General features: G+C 36.7%; 1 protein-coding gene and 1 long non-coding RNA gene across 4 annotated transcripts in view; one reads left to right on the top strand and one right to left on the bottom strand.

Annotated features, from left to right (window-relative positions):
- Positions 1 to 970: 970 nt before the first annotated feature.
- LOC128247911 (uncharacterized) lies at positions 971 to 5,121 on the bottom strand. Its single transcript, XR_008264253.1, has 3 exons — positions 4,563 to 5,121; positions 1,403 to 1,620; positions 971 to 1,132 (listed from the first exon to the last, which is right to left on the bottom strand). It is a non-coding gene; the product is annotated as an uncharacterized LOC128247911 (long non-coding RNA).
- The window catches only part of LOC106879856 (transmembrane protein 180), a 26,547-nt gene continuing 20,928 nt past the window's right edge, over positions 5,037 to 10,655 (top strand). Inside the window, exons 1-2 of one of the 3 annotated variants that reach the window (XM_052968330.1) lie at positions 5,037 to 5,129; positions 7,013 to 7,156. The gene's annotated coding sequence lies outside the window, so the exon portion shown is untranslated. Of the gene's footprint in view, positions 5,130 to 5,294; positions 5,640 to 7,012; positions 7,157 to 10,655 lie in introns of those variants that run through there. The other 2 variants (XM_052968331.1, XM_014929570.2) reach the window with 2 other exon arrangements.

Raw genomic sequence — 10,655 nt, 5'->3', positions numbered from 1 at the left:
ATTTATTATCAGAATCAGATCCTCCATATCCAAAAACGTGGGATTTCATAAACAAAAATCAATATATATACCCATTTTACCTGAAGTTGTGACGGAAAATTGGATTTTGTGAATTTTCTAAAAGTCCCTACCCCACACCCGGGTCGTTAGCGTGCATTTTATTTTCATATTCGTTTTCTACATAACCTTGTTAACACCCACCAGGCTGGAGGAGACATAAACAAGAATAGCAAAAATCTACTACCCAGCCAGCAAAACCATATCAGGCCAATATCAAACTGATGTTGTTACCTATATCGGCCCTACATCAGAAATTGTGTCAGCTTGATTTCAGCCTAATCTCATTTTGCAACACGGCGCAACATCGGGCCAACATATTCCCTGATGTCAGGCCAATATGAATTTGAGGTTAGGCCGATGTAAGATTTTGGTCTCTTACATTGGGTTGACATTGACTCAATGTCATATTCACATCAAGGTGACATCGATATGGAAATGAAGTTGGGTTGATGTATGGTTGTTCAACTTGAGAAGTCTCAATATCGACCTGACTTGACATTGTCAAATGCCTGATCTGGATCTGGAATACATTCAAGGATGGGTTAATTAATGTATGATTAAACATTTATATGGCCACACTTTATGTTCTCCATAGCATTACACCAAATCCCTGGCATGAATTGCTCTGATTCCTGCCTCACCCACCCAGCATTTGAAAATAAAAATGTAATATTGTTTCAATTTACAGCCAATGAGGACCACCCACTGCTAAACAGAAACAATACTAAATATATTTTGAAGATGTGAGTGTATGAGCATCAGTTTACATGGCATGTGTATGGGAATATCTGAAAAATCATGTAGAAACTGCCAGAAAAAAACTTTAAAATGAACAACTCATTTTTCTTTGCAAACATCATTTATTTTATAAACTATAAATTTGGAAAATAGCTATTTACAACACAGCAAAAGTAAATCACAACATTTAAAAGTTAATAAAAATGAAGACAAAATATACTGGCCAATATACACTGTAAAACTAAGATATTTATTTAACTGGTGTTGAGGTCACTTATACAGCTGTGGCTATTTGTGACAAAGTCCAGCAATCATTCATATCTGCAAATAAAAACTGGTAAATAAGGAGTAATGGTATTCATTTTAGGGTTCGATTTTAGGACTTGAAATTTGGGAGATTTGTTAAAAAGAAATATATTTGGAATGTGCAGAAATAGGAAAAACACATTAAATGCAAGAGATATCATCAATAAAATTACATTTGAAACTACAGACAGGAGTATTACTTACTAACCTGGTGAATGAGTAATTTGAATGGAAAAAAAAAACATGTATGCAAAGCTATTCAGCCGATTGTTACCAGTGCATTGCAAAAATGGATTACCTTAAAAAATTGAGGTAACCCGTAAATGGGTTATCTTTATTTTCCATTTGTGCAGACCTGAGATCAGTGGTAGATTCATTGCCAAGAGCAAACTTGTCCAAATTTTTTTTGTCTTCTCCTTCAGCCGCCATTTCTGTCACTGGCAGTCCAAAGCCATTCTCAAGTCACTAACTCAACCCCTGCTTCTGTTGCATTTTTCATATTCTTGCAAACAGCCCCTGAAATTAATTAATTATGTTACTTAAAAGCAGTTCTTAATGTGAGGATAACAAATGCACTCACATCCATTTAGTCATGTACTATTCACAAAGGCAAAAATCTACTGACATTTTCTACTGGGTTTGACTAACTCTTACAGTTGAAAACAGATACAAGCTGAAAGCTTCACATTCATAAATGTTCACTAATGTTTTATGTCAGAACCTATCAAAGCTAGTACAACCACTCCCTGCCCACAATCTGTCTAAAACAGTACTCAAAGTGAATATTAATATCATCATGTGCCCAGTCCAGGGCTATTTTCAATCCAATGACTGCAAATCAAAATAAAAAAATGCAGTCATTTTCAATACACTATGAGCAAAGGATAAGATATATACTCAAATGTAAAGCAAAATGTAGAATAATAGTATTTTTGTTAAACATCAAAAATAATTAACGGAATTATTGGGAAGAATGGAGTAGCTTTTGCCTCTGAAGAGTAGGTACAGTCGTTAGGATGAAGTTCTGGTTATGTCAAGAATGTACTTTCGCCAGGAAAGATTGTCAGTGACCAAGGGACACTCTATTAACATATGCTGTGACAGTGCAATCTGATCAGAAGCTATTGACCAAAGAGATTTTGATACAGTTGAAAGATTTGCTGACATTGAGGGTGACAGCATTGCTTTCAGTAAATTTCTCCAAGGCAAAATCCTGTTGTTGAGTGACAGAGGACAGTAGCGCTAGCTTTACAGAAACCGTGCGGGTGATCATTAAAGAGAGAAAAGAGGGAGGGAGTGAGAGAGATGCAGAAGGAGTATAACAGCACTGAACTCACTAGAAATTGGATAATTAGTTTGGAGGCTTACAATACAAAGTCTGAATCTTCCTTTCACTCAGAAATATAAGTAGCAGGTGGGGTATAATGAATAAGATTTACTGCATTTGAAACTTTATGAAAAATTATTTTATATAAATGTTCACTACCTTACAAAAACTATTTCAGTTAAGCAAATGACCTTCTCTAAATGCATTAAAAATACCATAATCTGAATACTATTTTAGAAAATTATCTCCATTCTCTTTAAGCATATAAAAGACAAATTTAGTGGGGCCAAAATGAGTCATGAGACAAGACAAGATAAATCCTCCTCTTCAATGTTCTAGAATTACATTTGAGAAATGACTCCTACTCACAAATATCCATCTTTTGGCATCAGAAATTCAAACTCCTTCATCATCATGGAGTTCCCTTCGAGTCCCAATTACTAACCTAGCTTTCGAGTTCATCTGTCCAAAATGGCTAACTTTGGACAACTTTTAAAAAATCTTGAGGTAAGTGAGCCCCATCAAGTATTTTTTTATACTTAGGAATTGCTTCTCAATTCCTAAGCTACTGTATTTTCTGAGAGTTAGTCCCTCTTATAGATTCTCACCGTCTTTCCAATGCTTTGATGACCTAACCTTCAGGGAACTTGAATGCTTGGTCAATGTCAAACTCTCCCTAGAGTCCTGCAACCAGGCTGCTTTGCCCAAACAGTTTGGGTGTCTGGGTCTGCGCAAGTACTCATCTTTATCTCTTCCCTGTTCTTTCCCCTCCATCTACACTTGCTCCTCTTTAGTAGGCACATCCTCTCCTTTCCAACATGGCCTAATTCCAACAGGGAGATGGTTGAAGCTCTGTTATAGTGAAGAGAACTAGGTTTGTCAGTTCCTGTTACAGTTGAGGATAGATGGAAGCAGAGAGTATAGGATAACCTGCATTCAGGTGCCACCTCTCTCCTTGATCATTCTGTTCAATTTTCAAGGTGTCGCCTACTTTCTGCTAGCGCAAAATTCTCAGGAGACTGGATTGATGCTTTTTTTGTGGCTAACATTGGAGGTCTACTCAGTCTAGATGAGCACTGCATCTCCATCATATTCAGAGTTGTTAGTTGACGTCTGTAGGAGACTGAGATGTCACTGTAGTAGGGCCCTCGATCCCACAAATATTTATGGTCTGTCTTACCACCTAAATGTTGGTTGCTTTGCTCGTCAAACCAAGTTATACCTAATCATTAAGTGGGCTCTGGCTCGAATTAATATTCTCTTAGTTCTGGAGCTAGTGGAACTTTCCAGAAGTCATGGAATGAGACCAGATGGTCTTACCCTCTGTCTCTCAGTTAGTGGTAGGTGCCTCATCTGGGATGCCACAGTCTGTGACTCTTTTGCTCCCTCCCACATCCTGGATGCTGTGGTAAATGGGTGGTTCACTGCTTCTGTAGCCAAACGGAACAAAACGCTGAAGTATCGGGACTTGGCAGTGAACTATCTCTTCCAACCTGTGATGTTTGAGATGTTTAGAGGGCCACTAACAGCGAAGTTCTTGTCATCGTTGGCAGCTTGCCTCACCAAGGTGTCAGGTGAGGGCCCTTGGCTTTTCCAATGCTTTAGCCTCGCCATCACCTGTGGTAATGCTGTGAGCATGCCAGCTTGCTTCAGTAGGTTCCATTGAACCTTGTGATGTGCAACCAATTGAAACACTTGGTGCTGCATTGACGTTTTTTTTTCTATTTATTTTCTTTTTTCTCACTTTGTTCTTTTCTTTGTCTTTCTTTTGTAAGAACTATATTAGTTTTCAAAATAATGGCAGCAATGTGAATTTAATAATGAAAGAGTTAATTGCTTCTGTTTTATCATTGTTGAACGCTAATTCAAATAAATATCTAGATCAAATTGAAAGAGGGTCATGGAAAAATGGCACATGATATAAAATTAACGGAACTCAAATAATCTAAAAACTCTTCATATAATATTCTATATAGCTTCTTCACGATTTGCAGGAGTTTCTATCTTCTTGATATAATTACACACTAAGCAATTAAAGAGAAGAAATTAGTCATTACTCATTTTGCCCCAATTTAGACACCATTTTTTGAAAATTATCAAATTAGACATTAGTGTGGGGAAAAAATTTTACCTGGAATCCAACAGAGAAAAAAATCTTGATTGTTAAACAGCAAAAATTATCCAGATATTTTATTAGCAACCTCAATTACAATCGGGTCAAAGTTAAAATATTTCTTGAAAAAGAAGTACTTGTCATCTGATTGTTTCAAACTCTCTCAACTTCAACAACAACAATTATGCTGGCCCGATGATGCAATACTTGCAATGTAATAATTTCCAACAGGTGGGGAGAAAAATAACGAGGTATCAGAAATTACTCATTTTGCCCCAGATACAAATTTTGTAAATCCCACCCCCAGTTCCTCTAAAAAAATTAGAACCCAAGAAATCAATGGAAATTGTCCGTTAATAAAACTCCCAAATTAAAGAAAGTAATGTAGTGAAAGTGAAGATGTATCGGGCAGAACCCTTTGTTGGAGAAATAAAATATAATCATACTTCCAATAAATTGTGCATGTCAAACTATTTGTGTATGGGAAATTGTTACTAATAGGAAGACAAATTTCGCATACACCGTACAATGAACAGTAACGACGTACGCATACGCAGGTGCTACTGAAAAGTATGAAAGAATAAAGTGAGTTGATCTTTACTATTATAGCGGATTGATTGATTAACTTACTACTTACATTTAGATACTTGTTAACATCTCGCATAATATTTTCACAAACCTCTTAGCTATTACACTTGTTAAATTTTTTCTTCACTTATGCTTGTGTGTGTTCTGCTATAAAAGAAATTCCACGCACTTACCACCACCACCAATAATAATAATAATAATGAAAAACGAAACAAAACAAAACAGCCTTGTACCACTCATTATCGAGTAAAGAGCCTTAATTAAAGCAATATATAATTGGAGTAACGTTATCAAAATTCGATGGCAGGCGAAAAGTTAAGGAATACTGATGTGTCGCTATTGACAGATTCGGATTTAGGAGTGTAAACAAAATTTCACTTAACGTGCTAAAGATAATTGATATAACGGGGATTTAAATGATGTCATCGAACACATATATACATATTCCTATGGACAATCAAGCTAAATTTACAGCTTTGTAATCAATCAAATGAGAAAAAGATTTCGGTAAAATTGCCCGTTTCATTCCTACATCTTTTTACTACCGCTTTTTAAGAACCTGTTTGTCAATGTAGACGTAAACAAACCGGTTCCATAAGCTTTCTTTCTATTGTCTATATTGCTTTATTTATGCATTTATTGCTTATTTGTGTAAAACTTGACATGTGAAGTACATATATAATGTTTTATATAAAGTTGCAATGATGCAGAGAAGTTGAGAGTTTTCATTTAATCACAGATCTTAAAATTTTAGGTACGTAAAATCTAGGCTTCCAAAACTTTCTTAAAAAAATATTGCATAGAATAGTAATTTCAAGACCTAGAATGAAGACCATAAATATATTTGAGTATATGACGCCAGCTGAAGACTTATTGATAGACACGCTGAAAAAAAATTAAGGAAACTCTATGCATCACTCGATATTTACTTTTTATGTTACTCCATATTCTTTCTAAGGTGTTTGTGTGCAACGTTGTTGATGGGGATTTGCCAAATTAAGATGTTTGTTCACGGAATTATTCTAGATGCTCACCAGCCATCAGTTAAACTACTGTGGGTGCCTGGCAACATGATCAACGATGATCGGCAATCAAGTCGGGGCACTTCGACCAGGGGCAAGCACAAGGATACATTTAAGGGTGCGATTTTTCATCATCCCCAGTATCCGATGACCCTATCGGTAATTCCCAAGCCTAATCTAATAAATAAAATTCTGGATGTTTGCATTTGACATAGTAAAACGTAAAATCCTCTCTGTGCGTGTTGCATAAGTAACGTGTTTATAGATGCGTGATTTTAACGAGTTTTGTGGCTATATACAATACTGTTACTATTCTATAATGTTTTGTATTTGTTTCACTTGCCAAAAAGAAAAAGAAATCTTTATTATAATAGTGGTGGTTGGTTGAATCGGTTGAGTGGTCTAATGTAGTGCTTAATTACGGATCTCTACGTGGGTTCAAACTCCTCTTTTCGTCCTTTCGGGTTTGATAAACTGAACTCAAGTACTGGGGTCGATTTAATCGACTTTTTTTTTTTTACCCCAAAACTTCTGGCTTTGTACCTATGCTAGAAATCATCATCATCATCATTATTATTGGACTAAATACCTAACTTTAATTATCAGTTTTGAGGGTTTAAAGTGTCAACTCCGTTGATAAAATATTTTACCGTCAGCTGTTTCCGTCCTTCAGTTCGTGACTTCGTGTCAAAAATCAATATTACAATTGAACTATTTTTATCAAATTTATATAAAACCGTAGTAGTATGTGTGGACACAGCATTTTTCTCAAACGAGTTGTAAGTTTTTATGATATACTTTATATATGTAATATCCCACTCGTTATGTCAATTTATGACTTTTTTTTTTTCAAACTAGTATTGAAAGAAAAGTGCTGACGTACTAATATTGAAAAAAGATCTATAAGACAACGTAAATTCGAAGGACCCTGTATACCCGCAGCGACTGCAAAGGAAATTCCAAAATTTAACAACAGGAATGAAGTTGATTGGAACAAGTTTGGCAAGTCTTGTGTTTGTGTAATCTTTAAATGTTCGTCTGTGTGACTGCGTGTGTATATGTACACATACATGCATGCATACATACATACATACATACATATCATCATCTTTAAACGTCTGTTTTCCACGCTGGCATCGATTGAACAGTTTCACAGGAGTTGGCCAACTGATATCTACATAAATACACGCGCGCGTGCACACACACACACACACACACATTATCATCATCATTTAATGTCTATTTTCCATGCTGGCATGAGTTGGACGGCTTGATAGGAAGTGGCAAAGCCAAGGGTCGTATCAGGTTCCATAGTCTGTTTTGGCTTGGTTTCTACAGCTGGACGCCCTTCCTAACGTCAACTACCTCACAGAGTGTACTGGGTGCTTTTTACATGGCACCAACACCAATTATTTTTTATGTGGCACCTTGGGGATCTTTCTAAGTTTTAAGTGTTTCGGTAGAAAACACACTAAATAAAACATAAATAAAAAGTGGCGCCCGCCAAATCAGAAAGAACCCCGGGACTCCCTCTTCCACAAATTCCCTCCACTTTAAGTGAGTGAGCAGCATTTCTTTATACAACTGTCCTCATCCATCTGCATCATGTGACCAAACCAGTGCAGTCTTCTCTCTTGCACACTGCATATAATTCCTCTTGTGTTTAATTTTTTCTCTTAATACACTAATGCTCTGTTGCATGTGTACAGTGACATTACACATCCAGCAAAGTATACCAGCTTTGTTCCTCTCTAGTCTTCACATGCCTTCTGCATTCAGGGCCCATATCTCACCACAGTGTAGCATTGCATTTCATACACATACATCATACAATCTTCCTTTTACTTGGAGAGAGAGACCTTTGTTTGCCAATACAGGTAAAAGCTCTCTGAACTTTCTTCATCTTATTCTTATTCTATCAATTACACTTTCTGCACAACCTCCTCCACTGCTAATCAGGTCACCTAGGTAACAGAAATTATCTACAACTTCCAGAGAGCCTCTGGGACATTTGAGGAAATCACTTTCCCATGTATCTGTGATCTTTAAGACTTCTGTACATCTTCCACATACAACACTACTTTCTCTGTTAATATTCCTACTATTCCACTGCACCTCTTATGTGTCCCTAGCTTGTACTGGGTACACCAAAGGAAATTTCTGCCTACACTCTTCCTATATATTGAACAGGGCCATTTATCTGAAGGTTGGAGGGTCCTAATCATTTTCTTGCTTACTACAACCTTGGTCTTTGCCAAGTTAACTTTAAGACCCTTTGATACCAAGTTCTGTTTCCACACCTGGAATTTCTTTTCTAATCCTGTTACAGATTCTGCTATGTGGCCCAGATAATCAGCATATAGTGATTCCCATGGGCTTCCAATCTTAAATTCCTCTGCTATGGTCTGAAGGATGTTGAATAGGAAGAGGCTGAGGACACTAATTTCATCACTGTACCCATGGCTTACTAACAGCACCCCTGTACATGTCCTGTACTTCTATCACAAGCCATTCATCTTCCTCTAGCTTCTTCAGAGATCACCATATCACAGAGCAAGTTACTCTGTTGAAGGCTTTCTTTAGATAAACAAGTGCCACATACAATAGCTTGTTCCTAGCTAAATACTTCTCTTGCAGTTACTTGACTATGAAAATGGCATCAGTGGTGCTTCCCCTCGGGACAAAGTCAAACTGCATTTCATTAATCTAATTTTGTTCCTAATTAAATTGGCTATAACTCACTCTGCAACTTTCATCACCTGGTCCAGCAATTTGGTGCCTCTATAATAACTTCTATCTTGTAGCAGCTGACTATGATGCTGCTACCCCAGTCACTAGGAATTACACTCTCCTAAATAACCTGATTAACTATACTGGGGACTAGACTGGATCCAACTCTACCGGATATCTTAAGCATCTCAGCACTCACCAGGGGCCTTCTTTGTCTTCATATCTTTAATTGTGTTATCTAGCATGCTGCTGTCAAGTAGGGTATCTGATCCCTCTGTTGGGTTCACATGAAGGAAATTCTCTTTCTCCCATTCATTCCCTATATTTAATAGCCTTTCATAGTAGCTCTTCCACACCACTTTCTTTTCGGGATCACTAAGAGTAAGTGTACCATTATCTGTCCATACACACTTCTCTCCCACAACAACTCAATTCTCTCAAACACACTGTCTGGCAATTTGGAACACTTCAAGTCTCTGGTTTTCACACAGTAAAGCATAGACAAACCTCTTCCTTTCTGCACCTGCCCTAGCTAAGAATAAGTATCATCAATAATTACTGTAAAGAGTCTAAGCTCCTTGTTTACCAGATGAAGTGCTGGGTTCATCACACACTCATTTCATTACAAAGAAATCTTTCTTTTTTTTTCAGTTAAAAACAAAAATAAGCAACAGCTATGGAGAATACAATTAACAATGAGACATAAACACACTTGACCACAAAGCTGCAATGTGATCAGTTGTCTATATTAATATTTTATCTTCTTTTTCTATGTGTGTTGTTCATTAACACTTTAATGATAATCCAGAAGAGATTATATTTAGCCTCTTCCCACTATAGCAGGAACATGGCATGACACAGTTAATATTATTATTTCTTTATCCAATCATTTGTTCTAAAGGAGAAATGCTTTGTTGAACCTAATTGTTTTAAAAGTAACCAGACAGAAGGCGACATCAGTGCAAGAAAGCAAGCTGACAAGGGAACTTTTTTATCTAAAAATACTTAAATTCTCACACCTTTGTTGCTAGAGATTATTTAGGTTAAAAGCAGGTTTTGCAGCCATTTTAGAACACATAGGTATAGGTAAATTAAATAGAATCAGATTCTCAAACTGAGGTGTGTCAACAGTGATGCGTATGTGTGTGTGTGTGCATGCATGCGCACACGCATCATATCCATGTATGTGTATTTTATGCATCATCATCATTTTATGTCAGCATTTTCATGACTGAATGGGGTTTTTTCCAGCACAGTACCTTACCATTTGTTGTTGTTCTTTGTCATTTCCTTTGTAAGGTTCTACTGCTTAAGACAGTTTTCATTACTTCTTCCCCATTTTTTCTTCTTCTGTGGGTTTCTTCCTCTAAGGTTGCTTGGTATTTCTTTATCCAACTGTCATCTTCAATATGTGTGACATGTCCATAACAGTACTGCCTTTTGTCTTGCACACTAGACCGATTTCTTTTATACCCAGTTTTTCTCTCATCTCATTTCAGTTCCGTCATTCACACACTCTGACATTACACATCCTGCAAAACAGGGTCCCTCATTTCTTTCCAGTCTTGACACACCTTCTGCATTCAGTGCTTCTATTTTGCTTCCATGCAATACCATACTCTGTATACGAACGTCGTGCTTTTATTGCTTTCTTCCTGTATGCATTTGCTACATGCAAAATCTTCATTTTTTCTGTTGGACTTCCTATGATTCTATGGTACATCTTGTGTATTCATAGTTTATTATGTTTTATATATATGTATATTTATAT

The sequence above is a fragment of the Octopus bimaculoides genome, chromosome 5 (assembly GCF_001194135.2).
Source record: "Octopus bimaculoides isolate UCB-OBI-ISO-001 chromosome 5, ASM119413v2, whole genome shotgun sequence".
NCBI lineage: Eukaryota > Metazoa > Mollusca > Cephalopoda > Octopoda > Octopodidae > Octopus > Octopus bimaculoides.
The sequence above is the reverse complement of the archived record's forward strand: the minus strand, read 5'-3'. Positions and strand labels throughout refer to the sequence as shown.